Source organism: Myotis lucifugus, unplaced genomic scaffold (genome assembly GCF_000147115.1).
Source record: "Myotis lucifugus unplaced genomic scaffold, Myoluc2.0 scaffold_29, whole genome shotgun sequence".
Classification (NCBI taxonomy): Eukaryota; Metazoa; Chordata; class Mammalia; order Chiroptera; family Vespertilionidae; genus Myotis; species Myotis lucifugus.
This window is the reverse complement of record NW_005871077.1, coordinates 4544779-4563989: the sequence shown is the minus strand read 5'-3', so window position 1 is coordinate 4563989 and position 19211 is coordinate 4544779. Positions and strand designations below refer to the sequence as shown.

General features: G+C 37.3%; 1 pseudogene; it reads left to right on the top strand.

Annotated features, from left to right (window-relative positions):
* Positions 1-17602: 17602 nt before the first annotated feature.
* LOC102438080 lies at positions 17603-18509 on the top strand (annotated as a pseudogene).
* The last annotated feature ends 702 nt before the right edge of the window (positions 18510-19211 follow it).

The following is a 19211-nucleotide window of genomic DNA, read 5'->3' as shown; positions in this document are numbered from 1 at the left end:
TAAATAAATTTTGCAAAGTAGCAGATACAAAATTAACATGCAGAAATCAGTGGCATTTTTATACACCAATAATGGATTCTAATTTACCATTGCAACAACAACAAAAATAAGCTACCTAGGAGTAAATGTAACCAAGGTGGTAAAAGACCTATACTCAGAAAACTATAGAACATTGAAAAAAGAAATAGAGGAAGTTACAAACAAGTGAAAGCATATATCATGTTCATGGATTGGTAGAATTAACATCATTAAAATGTCCATATTACCCAAAGCAATCAATGCAATCCCTATTAAAGTATCATCAATATATTTCACACATCAAGAACAAATAATCTAAAAAAATGTATATGGAACCAAAAAAGACTCCAAATAGCCATAGCAATCTTGAGAAACAAGAACAAAGTTGTAGAGATCATAATACCAGATATCAAACTATACTACAAAGCCATTCTCATCGAAACAACCTGGTATGGCACAAGAACAGGCATTATAGATCAATGGAACAGAACAGAGACTCCAAAAATCAACCCATGCCATTTCACCCAATTAATATTTGACAAAAGAGGCAAGAGCATACAATGGAGTAAGGACAGTCTCTTCAATAAATAGTGTTGGGAAAATTGAACAAGTACATGAAAAAAAGAGAAACTGGTCTACCAGTTTACATTATACACAGGAATAAACTCAAAATGGATAAAAGACTTAAATGTAAATTGTGAAACCATAAAAATTCTAGAAGAAAATATAGGCAGGAAAATCTCAAGACATCTCAAGGAGCAGGGTTTTCACTGATACATCTCTTAAAGCAAGAGAAACGAAGGAAACAATAAATAAATGGAACTAAAAATCAAACTAAAAATCTTCTGCACAGCAAAAGAAGCCATCCTAAAAATGAAAAGGGAACCCACTGTATGGGAGAATATATTTGTCTGATACATCTGTAATGGGTTAATTTCCAAAATATATAAAGAGATCATACAACTCAACAAAAGAAGACAAACAATCCAATTAGTAAATGGGCAAAAGACATGAATAGACACTTCTCCAAAGAGTACAGACAGATGGCAAACAAACATTAAAATGCTCAATGTTACTAATCATCAGAGAGATGCAAATTAAAACTACAATGAGGTATCACCTCACACCTGGCAGAATGGCTAATATCAATAAATCAACAAACAACAAGTGCTGGCGAGGGTGTGGGGAAAAGGGAACTCTAGTACATTGCTACTGGTGCAGCCACTGTGAAAAACAGTATGGAGATTTGTCAAAAAAATTAAAAACGGAACTGCCTTTTGATTCAGTGATCCCACTTCTGGCAATATATCCTAAGAATTCTAAAACACCAGTCAGAAATAATATACTGTATGCACCCCTATGTTCAGATTAGTGTTATTTACAATAGCTAGGATTTGGAAACAGCCCAAGTGCCCATCAGTAGATGAATGGATAAAATGTCTGGGTACATTTACACCAGGGAATATGATGCAGCTATAGAAAAGAAGGATCTCTTACCCTTTGAGACAGCCTGGATGGGCCTAGAAATTATTATTTTTTTGGTTTCTTTTTTGTTTTATTGCTTAAAGTATTACAAAGAGTATTACATATGTCTACTTTTTTTTCCTGCCCTTAACAATCCCCCGGCCTCGCCTACCCCCCAGTGTCTTATGTCCATTAGTTATGCTTATATGCATGCATACAAGTCCTTCGGTTGATCTCTTACCACCACCACCACCACCCCCCCCCGCAACCCTCCCCGGCTTTCCCGCTGTAGTTTGACAGTCTGTTCGAGCCAGCTCTGCCTCTGTATCTATTTTTGTTCATAACTTTATAATGGTCTTTATTATCCATGAGTGAGTGAGATCATGTGGTGTTTTTCCTTCATTGACTGGCTTATTTCACTTAGCATAATGCTCTGCAGTTCCATCCATGCCATTGCAAATGGTAAGAGTTCCTTCTTTTTTACAGCAGCATAGTATTCCATCGTGTAGATGTACCACAGTTTTCTAATCCATTCATCTACTGATGGGCACTTAGGCTGTTTCCAGATCTTAGCTATGGTGAATTGTGCTGCTATGAACATATGGGTGCATATATCCTTCCTGATTGGTGTTTCTGGTTTCTTGGGATATGTTCCTAGAAGTGAGATCACAGGGTCAAATGGGAGTTCCATTTTTAGTTTTTTGAGGAAACTCCATACTGTCTTCCATAGTGGGTGCACCAGTCTGCATTCCCACCAGCAGTGCATGAGGGTTCCTTTTTCTCCACATCCTCTCCAGCACTTGTCGTTTGTTGATTTGTTGATGATAGCCATTCTGAGAGGTGTGAGATGGTGCCTCATTGTTGTTTGGATTTGCATCTCTCGGATGATTAGTGACTTTGAGCAAGTTTTCATATGTCTCTTGGCTTTCTGAATGTCCTCTTTTGAAAGGTGTCTATTTAGGTCCTTTGCCCATTTTTTGATTGGATTTTTTATCTTCCTTTTGTTAAGTTGTATGAGTTCCCTATAAATTATGGAGATTAGGCCCTTATCAGATATAACATTGGCAAATATGTTTTCCCACGTAGTGGGCTTTCTTGTTGTTTTGTTGATGGTTTCTTTTGCTGTGCAGAAGCTTTATATTTTGATGTAGTCCCATTTGTTTATTTTCTCTTTAGTTTCCAATGCCCTAGGAGCTGTATCGGTGAAGAAATTGCTTCGGCATATGTCTGAGATTTTGTTGCCTTTGGATTCCTCTAGTATTTTTATGGTTTCCCGTTGTACATTTAAGTCCTTTATCCATTTTGAGTTTATTTTTGTGTATGGTGTAAGTTGGTGGTCTAGTTTCATTTTCTTGCATGTATCCGTCCAATTTTCCCAACACCATTTATTGAAGAGACTATCTTCACTCCATTGTATGTTCTTGCCTCCTTTGTCAAATATTAATTGAGCATATTGGTTCGGGCCAATTTCTGGGCTCTCTATTCTATTCCATTGATCTATATGTCTGTTCTTGTGCTAGTACCAGGCAGTTTCGAGTACAGTGGCTTTGTAATACAGCTTGATATCTGGTATTGAGATCCCACCAATTTTGTTCTTTCTCTGGATTGCTGCAGCTATTCGGGGTCTTTTTTTATTCCAGATGAATTTTTGGAGAGTTCGTTCTAGGTCTGTGAAATATGCCGTTGGTATTTTAATGGGAAGTACGTTGAATTTATAGATTGCTTTGGGTAGTATGGACATTTTAATGATGTTGATTCTACCAATCCAAGAACATGATATGTTCTTCCATCTGTTTATGTCTTCCTCTATCTCTTTTTTCAACGTCCTGTAGTTTTCTGAGTAGAGGTCTTTTACCTCCTTAGTTAGAAATTATAATACTAAGCTAAATAAGGCTTTAAAGAAAGACAAATATCACATGATATCATTTATAAGTAGAATCTAATGAACAAAATAAACTAACAAATAGATACAGAGACATGAAAGCATGGGACAGATTGACAGATTTCAGAGAAAAGGTGTGGGGGGAAGAGAAATTAATCAAAGAACTTATATTCATATATGCATAGTACATGGACACAGACAATAGTGTGGTGAAGGTCTGGGGTGGGGTGGGAGCTGGATAGAGGGAGGAGAAATGGGCGACATATGTAATACTCTCAATAATAAAGATAAAAATAAAGGGAACATTTGTAATACTTTCAACAATAAAGATTTAAAAATAGAATAAATATTAAAAAGAAAATTATACAAATAATAAAGAATACATCTTTCTCCCCTATCATCCTTGGCTTATAAGCTTTGTCCTCAACCTAGCTCTTTCATAATGATACAATGGCTACAGCAGTTCAACTTCACCTCCTTGTGAAAGTACCCAGAATTTGAAAGGACACCTTTCCTCCTTTTAGTCTCTTTCCATAAGAAAGAAAACCTTTTCCAAAGCCTGTAAGAGAGTTCTTTCATATCCCACTGGTCAGAAATGAATCAATTTTCCATATCTTAACCAATTATTAACATAGTTGGGGTGAAGAGCACTCATGGTTTTTTGTTGTTTTTTTTTTAAATGGAGACTTGGGAAAGCCTTGATTTGTACTTGGACTGGAATAGAGCTGCGGCGTGTCTGTATAGCATCTCAACTTTCTACTGAAGAAAGAAGAAGAAGAAAGAAGAAGGAGGATGAGGAGGATGAGGAGGAGGAGGAGGAGGAGGAGGAGGAGAAGGAGAATTAAAGGGAAAAAGCTAATTCATAGATCTCAATTGGATGGTCCTGACTCTCAGCTGAAACCTGATATTGTCTGCTCTGGACTCTTCCAATCTTAGCATAGGTTGTTTTGAAGAATGGAAAGCAGACATAGGCTCAATAGGCTCAATTAAACTCTGGGAAGGTTCCAGTTGTAAGACAACTCTATTTGAGGACTTAAACTCTAAAGCAGGGGTCCTCAAACTACGGCCCGTGGGCCACATGCAAATACAAATATTGTATTTGTTGCTGTTTTGTTTTTTTAATTCAAAATAAGATATGTGCAGTGTGCATAGGAATTTGTTCATAGTTTTTTTTTAAACTATAGTCCGGCACTCCAACGGTCTGAGGGACAGTGAACTGTCCCCCTGTTTATAAAGTTTGAGGACCCCTGCTCTAAAGCATCATGGATGTAGGATGGATCATCTGAGTCACATGCAAATGTCCACAGAGAATAACTTGTTCCAGCTGCTGATTTATACAGAGATCGACTGCAGTCCTAACCCGTGATCCCTGCTGAAAGTTGTAAATTGGGAAGGGTACATCTCAGAGACTGGCCCATTCTGCCCACTCTTAAGAGATCAGACTGCTAACTCCCTCTCTGGATATCTCACTGATACTAATTATTGTATTTGACTTGCTGAATTAACTGCAGTTTTCAATAATTTATTAATGCCTGACTCTATTTCCTTCTCCTTTCTCCTGGTTTTTACATCTTAATAAGGAGGTTTGACTATTAAATACAGCTGTTACAATAAATAGATTTTTTCTAGATTGCTCACTGGATAAATGATCAGAACAAAAGGAGGTAACATGAGGCCATTTTGAAATTAATGAAAATTCAGGATTTTTTCTGACCAATTTTTGAACATAATGTATCTTTCTCATTAAGTTGTTTAAAATAATAAAATAAAAAGAAAGGAGAAAAAGGGGGGGAGGAAGCTTTTCTGCAAAAACACTTTTTATTTCTTATATACAATAACCCTTCCAGTCAAAATTGTCTGGATGCATGAAAACATGCTCAAAGTCAAAAATCATCCAAGAGATGCAAATCAAAATGACAATGTGATACCATCTCACACCTGTCAGAATGGCTATCATCAACAAACCAACAAATGACAAGTGCTGGCAAGGATGCAGAGAAAAAGGAACCCTTGTGCACTGCTGGTGGGAATGCAGACTGGTGCAGCCACTGTGGAGAACAGTATGGAGTTTCCTCAAAAAACTAAAAATGGAACTCCCATTTGACCTAGTGATCCTACTTCTAGGAATATATCCCAAGAAACCAGAAACACCAATCCGAAAAGATATATGCACCTTTATGTTCATTGCAGCACAATTTACAAGAGCTAAGATTTAGAAACAGCTTAAGTGCCCATCAGCAGATGTGTGTATTAAAAAAACTTTGGTACATCTACACAATGGAATACTATGCTGTGGTAAAAAAAAAAAAAAGACAGAATTCTTACCATTTGCAACAGCATGGGTGGAACTGGAAAGCATTATACTAAGCGAAATAAGCCAGTCAGAGAAAGATAAATATCACATGATCTCACTCATTTCTGGATTATAATGAACAACATAAACTGATGAACAAAATCAGATCCAGAGACAAAGAAGCTTTGATCAGACCATCAAACCTCAGAGGGAAGGTAGGGGATGGTGGGGGTAAGGGGGAGAGATCAACCAAAGGACTTGTATGCTTGCATATAAGCCTAACAAATGGACACAGACACCAGGGGGGTCAGGGCATGAGCGTGTGTGTGTGTGGGGGGGGGTAATGGGGGGATAAGGACACATATGTAATACCTTAATCAATAAAGAAAAAATAAAACTGTTTTTCTGACATATTAAAAAATCATCTGGATGAAAATAGAATATTACTTGGGAAAAAAATGTTCCAAATTTTTTTTTTAATTTTTTTTAAAAATATATTTTATTGATTTTTTACAGAGAGGAAGGGAGAGGAAGGGAGAGAGTTAGAAACATCGATGAGAGAGAAACATCAACCAGCTGCCTCCCGCACACCCCCTACTGGGGATGTGCCCGCAACCAAGGTATATGCCCTTGACCGGAATCAAACCTGGGACCCTTCAGTCCGCAGGCTGACGCTCTATCCACTGAGCCAAACTGGTTAGGGCTTTTCCAAGTTTTAATTACTGAATGGGAGCACTGATTTTGTAACACTTGACAAAAAACAAATTTCCAACTCCTGGATAAGTGGATGGGACAAAACCTAGAATAATGTGAACTGCTAGGAATGTCCAGATATTCTATTACATTGAGGAAAGTGGTCAACACTGAAACAACAGTACTTATTTTTTTCTAAGCATATCTAATTAAAGATAAGTTTATATGAAAACTTAATCCAGGTTCATCATCTGGAGAGAATAAAAAAGGTACATTCTATATCACATATAGGAAAGTTAATAACTTTCTTCTTTAGGTAGACCCAAAGTGATTCCTCAAAGTATCTATATCACTGCAACTATTTTCAAATGGAAGTCTCTACATTAAGAATCCTTGGAAGAGTTCCAGGCACCACAAAAACAAAACAAGTTTTATAACTGCCATATTCTTCAGACACATGGGATTACCAGTATCTGTAGGAAAACTTTTGCTGACTGAAGCCTTTGGCAACAATATTTCAAATTATTTCTCAGCTCCTGAATCTGAACTCAATGACTTCTTCCAACTGCTGAATGACACATGCCCTTTGGGCAATGACTAATAGCCTATTATTGGGCTCTGATGGGACTGTTTTCTCAGTTTTTAACCCAATATTCCTATCCTATAAGGGGTCTTCTCTGAATCAAAATCTCATGAGATGATATAAGCTCAGAAAAATTCTATTGAAAGGGGGAGATAGCACATTCAATCAAAGGCCAATCCTGGTCTTTAAGACCTTAGCCAAATTCCTAAAACAAGCTGCACACTCACTGGGATCAGGATCCTCTGCTGTTTTAACTAAGCCATTGACTAAATAAGGCCCTTGTCTACAAGATTTGCCACCTACAAAAAAGTATGACTCAATGATTGAACAGCTTCTCTCAAAGGTCATAAAATCTAATCAGAATGATATAGTTACATTGTTAAGATCCCATGAGACTAGACATTTTTCAAAACTGGGTAAATTTCAGGCATTGTTTGTGGCCAACATTGAGCATCCTCTTCTTAAACTGAAGTGTAGTTTTACAAACACTCATGAGCCATTGCTGATGGTCTAGTTACATGGTCTGGCCATTGGGACACCCAGAAAATTCACATAATTTTCTGAGACATGCCTACCCAAGGAAGTAGGTACAACAACATACTAACAAAATCTCTTCTTATTTTTCATATGTATATGCCCACAAGAAAAAGGCTACATTTAAATAAAAAGAAACTATCTGGTATGCAAATTTCAAACAATAATGTGTGTGACCATCATCTGTACTATAGTCTTAGGTCCTTGTTCAATTCCATCCACCATAAAGGAATAGGATGTCTAATAAGGAATTCATTTAAAAGGCACATAAACCACTCTTGCCCATCAAGCCCATTCTTGTTGCCTTCTAAGCCAGACAATTTAAAAGCAATTTCTAGAGGACTTGTTGGTCCAGCTTTCCCCAGTTGTTTATCAGTTATAGGCTGTCATACCCACCCCTTCTGCATTGGTTGAACTCCAAAGCACTTTGGAATTACGGGAGTATAGGAAAGATTATTTCAACAACAATAATATATTCTTGTTGGAAGCCACCCATTGTCTTCACTATCAGAGAAATGTAAACAAGGAGCCCGGAATGCTGGTGAACCTTGAGCCCTGGCAGGGCCAGAGCTATGCACCGATTATTTAGTCCAGACAATGGTGGCTCAAGCAATTTCTTGACCAAATAGTCTCAGAGTAAATCTTTCTAATACTTACTGACCTTTAAGATAGTCTGTCTGTTACCGCAATTACCTGCCTCACTAAGGGCTAGATGTGTATCCAAAATTGAATAAAAGGTTGGCAAGGTCTGGGCATGGGTAGAAGTTCTCCCCCTTGCATTGGGCTTTCCTCCTGGCTCCCAATATTTCCAAATTATTATTTCTTGTCTCATCTCTGTCATTTGCATGTGGCCCTTCTTCAGATCTGAAACCCTGAACCACACAGGATGTGGGTCATCACATCTGAACCATGCAGGACGTGGGTCATCACATCTGGCACCCAAACAAGGACATCTGGAGAAGAAGATATTGCCTAGAGCAAAAAACGAAGTTTCACCAGCAAGGTGGGGAAATTTTACCAGATAGGTGGGGAAAAAGAATTCACTGAAAAGGCGGGGAAATTCACCACGTGCAAAGTCCATGGCCAGCTGCAGAAATCTCGATCTGTAAGTAGGGTGGGAACGTCTTTTTTTAGCCAGGCTAATGGGGCAGAATTCGGTTAAAAAGTAAGAAACTTTATTGTAGACTTTTTATTTTCATACTTAAGAATAAAGAAATTAAAATGTCAGAAGGTATTCTCCTACCTTTTTGCATGTTATTATAGAAAATAATCCTTGGTTTCCTGAAGAAGGGTCATTAGATCTTGAATGTTGGGAAAGAGTTGGTCAAAACTTGAAAAAACCTCAGCAGCAGGAGACATTTTAATTCGGCAATTAGCTTATGAAAATGCCAATGCTGATTGTAAGAAATGCCTGACACCTCTGAGAAAAAATAGTACCATTACAGAAATGATTCGAGTGTGTCAGGCACTTTTCAAGCAAATTTACTCACTGCTGCTGTAACAGTGGGGAATAAAAGGTGTTATAATTGTGGAAAAACAGGACATTTTAAAAAAGAATGTAGGCAACCAAGAAGGACACAAGGTGGCACTCTAGGGAAAGGCGTGAGCATTTCTGCCTCCAGATTCAATCAATACAGATTCAACCTCTTTTATGTCCTAGATATTAAAAGGGAAATAATTGGGTACTTATCTATTAATTATTATCTGTCTTTGCTGTTTATTGTTTGTTTATTAAGCATGACTTTAATTTAATAAGAAAGAAATGCTAGATGGCCAGGCCATTGCTGAATTTCCCCAGAACAAACAGAATGCGGGAATGGGGAGAGAGATAATATAAGCGGTACATGAGGCCAATAATACAGGTTCTAGAAAAATTCCCTAGACAAAGGGAAATAATTAAAAAATTATTAGGTCTTTTGGCGATTCTGTAAAATGGGCGCCCATTCTCGAGAGTGTTATTGAAAGTCTCATCTTTGCCATGTTTTATTTTGCAGTCCACCATTTGAAATTTAGACAAATGAAACATTTCCCAGAATTTAGGGATGCATCTGGGATTTCTGTAACCATGAATAGAAAAGCAAGCTTAAGAAAATGCATGCGCTCCGCCCGGTTTTGGGTGACTTCTTGAGCCCCAATCTTTTCACAGATGCTAGAGAATAACCCAGACTGTTTTTCTTTAAAAGATGGCAAAAAAATGACACAAAGAAAATATACAGGCTAAATTTAGACAATAGAATTAATGTTTCCATAATAATGATAGTTCTTGAATAATAATGTACTGCATTCCAAGGTTGCCTCCCAAATCTTGGAGGCATTCTTATTTTCCACAAAATAAAAATAAAATAATACTTTAGCATTGAAGCCACTAAAAGTCAATAAGTTAGCTCGGTTACAAAATTTACCAAAAAAAAAAATGTCCAGGACAGTAATTGGCTTTGAAACCTTAAAGTTGTTAGAACATAAATAATAAAAATGACTAAAATAAAGAATGTGTGGTAAAGCTTTTCAGTAATATTAATGATAAAGGGCCAGTCGCTCTTCTCCCTATAAAAGCAGAGAAGCTGGCGGCAGCAACAGAAACCGTACATGTTATCTCTAAAGAAAAATCTGGCAGTTTAAAAAATTTCCCTCCTCCTGCTTTTTTTCCAGAAACATAGTTTTCAAAGCCTTCAGTAACTTATGATTTTAAAACATTGCTGAATTAAATAATAAAAATTATTAGATATGTAGGTATTTTAAAATAACAAAATACTAAAATATTAATCTAAATTTGCCTCATATGAAAAATCTAGAGGATAGAATTGAATTTATTAATTAAATATGCCTTGTATTTTACTTGAATATATCCTTAAAAATGTAAAAGTATTACTAATTTAAGAAATACTAAGTATTTAATTTGCCACCTAAAAAAAATTAAAGCTTCTAGGAATTTAAATTAAATAGGGAGAAATTATATAGTTGTGATAACAAAATACATTAAATTTAGAAATTTATTTTTGAGAAAATAATTCTGATATTTTCTCTGAAGATATTAATAGTTCAAAATATGTTGAAGTCCATGTGATAAAATTTCAACCTAAGATATAATATTTAATGTGGTCTAATTTTAAAAAAGAGGATTAATTCCATGATCTGAACTAAATGTTTAATATCAAATTTTTACTATAAAAAAGAGCAGCTTAAACTTAATGGATGTCTTTTAAAATAATTACAAAAGGTGTGTTGATAAATGTCAATCTAAAAAATGCTGGCTGTTTAGTTATAATTATCATTGGAGAATTAAGGTTTAAATATTGTATAGTTTTAATAACAGAAGGCAGGATATATATTTCAAAGGAAAAGGAGGAAAAATTTCTATACAAATGTTATGCCCAGATTTCAGGATCCCCAAGAAACCAACAGGGAGCCAGCAATCCGATGCAAAAGCAAAGAGTCCTTTATATTTCAAGCTAGCTTGAGCTCCCCATCCACCACACTCACCGACACAACGGCAAGCCAAGTGGCTGAGAGACAGAACCCCGCGTAGACACGGGTTTTAAAGGGGGGGGGGAGTGGAGTAAGGGGAGGAGAAAGGACTGTGCTCTGCCGATTGGCCAGGCGCAAGTCGGTGTCTTGTTCCTGGGTGTGGCTAGCAGAGTCTTAGACTTCCGGGAAGAAGCTCCTTGCCAAGCACGTGGCCAAGGTAAGATGGAGGACGTAGCCCTTACCCTGGGGCAAGATGGAGGGCCTAGCCCTCACCCTTTCACCAATAGCTGAAGATATATACAAATTAATAACAGAAAGAAAAACTACCAGAGTAAAAATGCATTTTTAAAGGACATAAACAGGAGGTTTGAAGGCTATTTGAAAGTATAAGATTTACGAAGGTTATATATATAAAAATGCTATTTAAAAGTAAATTTTAAGCTTAATAAAAAGGAGAAATTTTAAAATCTCTTCTGCTACTATTTACAAAGTAAACTAAAAATTATTGTTCAAGCATTAAATCTCACCATTAATGAGACACCATAAATAAAAAAGAAAGTTACTTTTGTTTGGAACATATGCATGGCAGCATTGGCCAACATCCAAGAAGCAACAAAGTTTGTTGCTCGGTTTAAAAGAAAGAAAAAGGTTTTTAAAAGAAACTCCCTAAATGTAGATCAAAAATCACTCTGGGAGGAAATAAAGGGAAATGCCGTTCAGATACTTAGAAACTGTAATTAAAAGTCAATATATTAGGCCTTGAAAAGTAAAAATACAAAAAGAATTGTCTTAAAACCTTAAATAACTTTTTAGAAGTTATTAAAGGACATTAATTGGTTAAGATCTTATCCAAAAATCTCTATAGAATAAATGACAAATTTGTTATTCAATTAAAATGACTCAGTGACACAAGCTGTCATTTCCAGCAATTTTGTAAAAAGTTGAAAATTCAGCACACTGCAGGATTTCCAAAAGCCTCTATTTTAAATAATATTATATTTAAAACAAAAAAAAGGGGAATGTGGAGAAATTCCCTGTAAGTAGACTACACCAAGCCTTAATTACTTTAAATTTTTTCACTTGTGATGCTGATGACAAGACACCCATGAAAATACACTGGTGTCAGAATAAGCCAAAGGAAAATGGTCTGGTTAAATGGAAAGATCCTGAGTCTGGGTTATGGAAGGGCCCCGATCCCCTCTTAACATTTGGTCGAGGGTACGCTTACATATTTCCAGAAAACTACTTCAAGCCTGGGTGAATTCCCGCAAGAAATATTAAACTTCAACATGGGTCCGAGGGAGGAACTGGCCAGTTTAATGAGGACCTTGCACCTGGAGCCACGCCTAACTGCTGCAGACTATCAACTAACCCAGCCACAGATAGCAGCAGCCCCAAACAACCCACTGAAGATAAGGAGTGGGAGGAGGATGACAAACAGCCCAGAGGCCACCTGGGGCATGGTAAAGAAGACAGTCCAGAAAGCCGAGTGAATTTGTGAGGAGACCAGAATCCCAAGAACACCTGAGAACGTCTTTCTTGCCATGCTTGCAGTAATCAGCTGTACGGTAATAATACCAGGGGCAAATGGGTATTTTGGACTTATGTTCCTGACCCACCATGGGTAAGACCCTTTACATGGGCTGGTCCCCCACCTAATGTAGTCACCAATAACACCAAACACCTTGGTCATCCAGGAAGACCACAGGTGGGACAGGGAAGTATATGTGCAAAGTATAATTACACAGGTGTCGCCACCCAGCTTCCCTTTTGTATGACACAGAATCAAACCACTGCTCCTTTGTGTGTAAAATTAAAGAGAGGCTTCTGGCTAGCATGGACACCAAAGGAGGGGGAAGAAAAAGCCCAAATATGTCTATTATCACTACTTGCTCCAGGGAGAGGTGCAGAAAATGTAACTGTGCTAAGACACCCCCCACTAAGCCATTATGTAAAAAGTCTTATGAATGGCACCCCACCGAGGAAGAAATTAATTGGCAAGACTCTTATAGTGATTATCCTACCACCAGCAAACTTAATAACAGTTTTTCCTTTGTGGATTGGAGCCCCTCTACGGGTCTGCATATAGTAACAATCACACCCGAAAATGGAAGGGGACCGAATCCTATCTATATGTTGCAGCTGATCACTCCATCTCATGGCATGGAGGAGGATTTGTTGGATCTCAATTACAACATGATAATTGGCCCCTACAAAATACGCAATAGAAATTAGCTGCTGCACTTGCACTTATTAAATAATATAGTTTTAATTATAGCTCAGGTAATTCCATTTGTACCTTATAGGGGACTCCCAATAAAACAGTATTTGCCACCGCCTCTGTGTTTTATCCATTTGTACTCCTCTCAGGCTTCACCTAGATGCACCTTAATGTTACAAGCCATCTGTATGAGGTGTCATGCACAGGCTGCACACTATTCCATTGTGTTAATTCTACATGCCAAAAGGATTCCCTCATGAATTTAAAACAACCGGCTTTCACTTGTGTTCCTACTAACCTAACCAAGCCTTGGAAATCTCATCAAACCTACAAACTGTTACATGATCTGATAAAAATCTTAAAAAGACAAAAAAGATTTCTTGGAATGTTAATTGCAGGAATCTTTGCCCTTATGATGTTACTTACTTCTGTGGGCATTGCTGCTTCATCCATGGCACAAACTGTTCAAACTTCTAGTTTGTACAACAAGTTAAGGAAAATGTAACTAAGACCTTGTCTATACAAAAAAGAATTGACAGCCAGTTTGAGATTGAATTGTCAGCACTAAAGTCTACAGTCTTGTGGATGGGTGATAAAATCCACAGCTTAGAGCAAAGAATATCCTTGCAGTGTCATTATAATTTTTCCCAGATTTGTGTTACCCCTGTTCCTTATAATAGTACCTTGCACCGTTGAGAATCAATAAAAAAAATCACCTTCTTGGTGCTTGGGGTACAGGTAACACAACCCTTGGTATTTTAGAATTACAACAACATATTGTACAATTACCCCAGGCAAACTTACCAACTAATTCCTTAGATGCCTGGCAACAATTTAAAAAGGACATGAAAGAATTCAACCCCTTCCATTGGATCTCATTACATTTTCCTCTCAGCATAACCACTATTGCTTGTCTCATTTTTGTTCTCATATGTTTATTTCTAGTCTGCAGAATGAAAAGTCTTAAAAGGACTTGAACCCTTCAGGCAGCATTCACTTTTCAAGGTTTACTAAGGAAAAGAAATGGGGGAGATGTGGGAAGCCACCATTGTCTTCATTATCAGAGAAGTATAAACAAGGAGCCTGAAATGCTGGTGAACCTTGAGCCCTGGCAGGGCCAGAGCTATGCACCGATTATTTAGTCCAGACAATGGTGGCTCAAGCAATTTCCTGACCAAATAGTCTCAGAGTAAATCTTTCTAATATTTACTGACCTTTAAGATAGTCTGTCTGTTACCACAATTATCTACCTCACTAAGGACTAGATGTGCATCCAAAATTGAATAAAAGGTTGGCAAGGCCTGGGCATGGGTGCAAGTTCTTCCCCTTGCATTGGGCTTTCCTCCTGGCCCCCAATAATTCCAAATTATCATTTCTTGTCTTGTCTCTGTCATTTGCGCATGGCCCTTCTCCAGATCCCAAACCCTGAACCACGCAAAATGTGGGTCATCACATCTGAACCACGCAGGACATGGGTCATCACATATTCCCCTTCTTTTTCACCCCCTGTTTTGACCTCAGTGCATCACAAGAGAAGAGATCTCACTTATGTTATTTGTCAGCAGAACCCAATGCCAAGAAGAGTGCCTGGCATAAGAAGATGACAAAAAGATTTGTTTAATGATTTATTTTCGTGAAAAAAAAAATGAATAAGTCTAATAGCTAATCATCTTATCTATGGAGAAAAAAATGGCCACACTTTCTCTTTTGTACAGATTTTTGCTTTATAACAAACTTAATTAGTATTGGGGGGGAAAGTTCTAAAAAAGGGGATTTAGAAAGAAGTAGGTTGGATGTGTAACTCTTTAAAATAACCAATAAGTCATTTACATTTTCATTTCTAAAAGGTGTAGATTTGAATGGTGTAAATCATTTAAGAAAAGCTAATAATGAGTAGGATGTGCAACACTATATTATTAATAACAATTGTGTTTTATTAAATATTTTTGACTCATTCCCAAGCCAAAATAAATTACTAAATTTGGAAAGTGAAAAAAAAAGTACTTTATTGTAAGTAATACCATGTGTCTCCTCAGGTGGAATCTCCTTACTTAGCTCCCATCCACTCTCTGAAGGTTTGGGAGACTTTTCCAAAGTATTTCATAAATTCTATTAGAATCTAAGAAGTAACCCAAAATGAAGTTTTATGACTAATATTGTGCTATGTTCTTAATAGTTTGTATTTTTATTATATTATTGTATTGAGGGCAAGAACCATAAAGTTGTCATCCTTATACTTAACATATTATATACCACAGTCCCTTGCACAGTATAGACATTCAGCCCACATTTCCTTATTTGAATTAAATTGAGTTGAAATGAATTTAAATACTCTTTCTCCTGAAGTAAGGGAACATTATATCAATTAACATTTCTGGAGAAAAGTCACTTACGGAAGAATTCTTTGATATCCATTCAACAATCCTTTTCTGCTCCTGATGCCCTATATTTCCCATTGTTCTCAGTCTGCTATTCCCCTTCCAAACCTTCCTCCATTCTTCCACTTCCCATTATCACTCTTGACTGTGACTTTTCAGCCAGGTAGAATGGGGACTGGAAAGATTAGTAACTCATAGTAACACTATCACAATCATTTTTCAAGATTTTCCCAAAAGTTCATGGAAAGGAACTGAGATGGCCTTACTATGTTTTCATAGAGACTAAAAAATCCCTTTAAAATAGTTTTTTTTAAACCGTTCTTACTTTATGAGATTCACAAATATATATAGTCTATCAAATTCATTACCAGCAACTAAATGTTCAATATTAAAACAACTTATATGAAGAGTTATCACTTCATATTCTTCAAGGTGATAAAAAAATTATTGGCTCTCTCATATCTTATCAAATATTCATAATACTGAAATACATACTTATAATGTTAAGAAATACATGACAAGAAATCTACCTACAATAAGTTTGCAACGCAACTAATAAGCCAATATCTAATTTTCTCTTGAGATATTAAACACATATACTTTAACAATTATAAATAATCAAAAGACATTAAAAATGGATCTTTTAAAAACTCTGGCTATTAGTTATTACATTTATTACTTAATTCTTATTAATTCACCTGGATCTGTAATTTATAAATATTAAAAATAATGAACATGGAAAACAGTATCATGATTACCAGGTCACAGGAGGTGCTGGGGCAGATGGAGGAAGGAATAGGGGGTATAAATGGTGATGGATGAAGACTTGACTTGGGGTGGTGAACAAACAATACAGTGTACAGATGATGTGCTGTAGACTTGTACACCTGAAATCTTTATAACTTTGTTAACCAGGGTCACCCCAATAAATTCAATAAAATTTAAAAGATCTAAGAAAATCCCTACAGATAAATTTTTTAAAAATAGTAAAGAAGCAGATACATACATACTTCTAGGTAATTCTTCCCTCTTTTCTGTATGGCAATAAAAGCCAAAATTTTACATATAAAGCTATGTATAGTTAAGGAATAAGTGCTTCATGTACACTGAATTTGAATTCTCAATAATTCAAGTCAGTGGCTAAAAGGAAACAATGACACACTTTATTATCACTGGACAGGTACCTAACTCTTACTGACAGAGTTTACTGATGCATTAATATATCTTGCTCAGGCTTTTGGTTTCTTAATGGATTTGAGTTTAAGCGGTGAGTCTGTTTAATCACAATATGTTAAACAGACTCACTAGTGAAAACTATAGGATTTAACTGGATTAATCAATTAATTCAGTTATGTTCATGATAATGTGTGTATATATATGTATATATATATATATGTATATGTATATGTGTATGTACATATATAAACATATATGAAATGATTTAGCAATACACTGTTATATATTGAGGTCATGCCTCTGAATGATGATAATTACTTCAAAATAAGGGTCGGTTTCTCACTATCTACAAATTTAATTCCTGTTTTCGGGGGGGAGGGGTTGTACACTAGCTCTGATCCTTAATTTAAATTTTTAATTTAAAATTTTTTATTTTTACAGCATCTAACACCATCAACCAAAGAGTACAATATTGTAAGGAAAGATATGAATCAAAATGTTTATGATACTAAATTTAGAGTTAATATTTTTTACCAATTAGCTATGTACACTGATAAGGATTAGAAAAAATATTTTAAAAAAACATGTTACCTGTTTTCAATCGAGCTTCTATTGTGGACAGTTGAGATCTGTGATAAAGATAATACTAAATTCAAATACAACAAATATGTACATAATATGTTACATTAAATCTCTTTTAAAATACCATTCAAAACAGTTTTATAATATGTCAATATGTAAGATTAAGATATTTAAAAGTGCTCAGTGAGCCCCCGCTGGCACTCAGCAACCTCCCTATTGAGCCTCCTCACTTCCTAATGCTTCAATACACAGCGCCCCCCGACCCCCTCAGCAGCCTTCCCTGGGTAGTTACCACAGAGGAAAAGGAATGTATATGTCTGCTATCCAGAAACTCCATTCTTTTAACCCTGATGCAAGTAAGGGTGATGTTCTACTTCCTGCTAGCACTGAAGACTATCCTCCATTATAAAGAGGTAATATGCAAACTGACCATCACACCCTTGCACAAGATGGCTGCCCCCATGTGGTCAAAGATGGCTGGCAGGGGAGGGCAGTTGGGGCGACCAGGCCAGCATGGGAGAGTAGTTGGGAGGGACAAGGTCGGCCGGGGAGGGCAGTTGGGGGCAACTGGACTGGCAGGGGAAGGAAGTTAGGGGCGATCAGGATGGCAGGGGAGGGCAGTTGGGGGTGACCGGGTCAGCAGGGGAGGGCAGTTGGGGACAAGTGGGCCAGCGGGGGAGGGCAGTTAGTAGCAATCGTGCTGGCAGGGGAGCAGTTAGGCATCAATCAGGCTGGCAGAGGAGTAGTAGGGGGTGATCAGACTGGCAGGCAGAAGTGGTTAGGGGCAATCAGACAAGCAGGCAAGTGAGTGATTTGGAGCCAGCAGTCCTGGATTGTGAGAGGGATGTCCAACTGCCAGATGACCAGCAGTCGGACATCCCCTGAGGGGCCCCAGATTGGAGAAGGTGAAGGCTGGCCTGAGGGACATCCCCCCCCTACCCCAGTGCACAAATTTCATGCACTGGGCCTCTAATATCCACATAAGAATTCAACAGAGAAATTATAGGAAGACCCTTAGTACTGTCCAAGGCATCACTGATGATATGATAAAAAGAAACTAGTGAAGGTGTTTAAGAAGAAGTTTGCCTGCAATGGTACTGTAATTGAGCATCCATGGAGAAGTGATTCAGCTACAGGGTGACCAGCATAAGAACATATGTCAGTTCCTTATAGAAATTGGACTGGCTAAGGACGACCAGTTGAATGTTTGTGGGTTTTAAGTGCTTTTTACTCGCTAAAGCTTAAGTGAGGCTTTCCTTGCAAATGAGTAGGGTTTCCCTCTGTCCCTTGTAACAAGTTTAAAAATCTCACAGCTTGTATAATGTAACCGTTAAGGTCTGCTTTTCACTTGGACTAGTGTAACTCCTTCATTTGATAAGTGAAAAGAGCTGTGTTGTTTAGTCTTGAAATCCCTCATTTAAACAGAGGTCAAGCAGTATGCACCTGGTAGTGTCCAGCCTGAACCAAAGCAATAAGGTGATGTTTCAGCCAAACTCAAAGCCCCAAGATCACATACGGCTCTCTCTAGCCAGAGGAAGGAGCTTTTGGCCAGAGATAGCCCTCAATGAAGCTGAAATTGGTAAGACAGCAAGGGCATCTGTACGATTAGAAGGAGCCTTTGGTACGCAAAGATTTCCAACCTGAACAGGTAGGTGGAGTTTAGAGTAGCCACCTTTCCTCTAGTGAGGTAACAGGACATCTAGCTTGCCACCAAGATCCTTTTAACCAGTCATATCCTAGCTAATTGATGTCCAAACACCAGAATGTGAGGCCAATCTTCTATCAGAATTAAACTTTGGGCAAGTAGACAAATTTAAAACTTATGTGTCATTCATACAGCCAGCTGTAGAGCTTGCAACTTACTACTAACAGTTGCCCAATGCCATGTGAAGCAACAAACTTATTTTGGGAGTGTTTTTCCC